Source organism: Haliaeetus leucocephalus, unplaced genomic scaffold (genome assembly GCF_000737465.1).
Source record: "Haliaeetus leucocephalus isolate CR32 unplaced genomic scaffold, Haliaeetus_leucocephalus-4.0 Scaffold202, whole genome shotgun sequence".
Taxonomy (NCBI): domain Eukaryota; kingdom Metazoa; phylum Chordata; class Aves; order Accipitriformes; family Accipitridae; genus Haliaeetus; species Haliaeetus leucocephalus.
Window position 1 is genome coordinate 531,083 of NW_010972638.1, and position 207 is coordinate 531,289.

Below are 207 nucleotides of genomic sequence, written 5' to 3' on the forward strand. Positions count from 1 at the left end.
AGGGCCAGGGCAGAGGGCAGGGTGCGGGCAGGGGCTCACCTTGCAGCGAGGGGTGCAGGGCCAGGCAGCCCAGCAGGCAGAGCCCCAGGAAAGCGGCTGGTCCCATCCTCTCCCTTCCCTGCAATGGAGGGGCGGCTGGAGCAGGGTGACCTGGGGCCGGCCCGGGCACCCATCGCCTGCCCCACCACCCACCACCCGCCCCAGCAC

The 207-nt window shown here is 73.9% G+C and overlaps 1 protein-coding gene across 1 annotated transcript in view; it reads right to left on the reverse strand.

The window, feature by feature from the left end:
* The window catches only part of CPT1B (carnitine palmitoyltransferase 1B (muscle)), a 10,453-nt gene that overhangs the window by 1,226 nt on the left and 9,020 nt on the right, over positions 1 to 207 (reverse strand). The gene's annotated exons all lie outside the window — the stretch shown is intronic.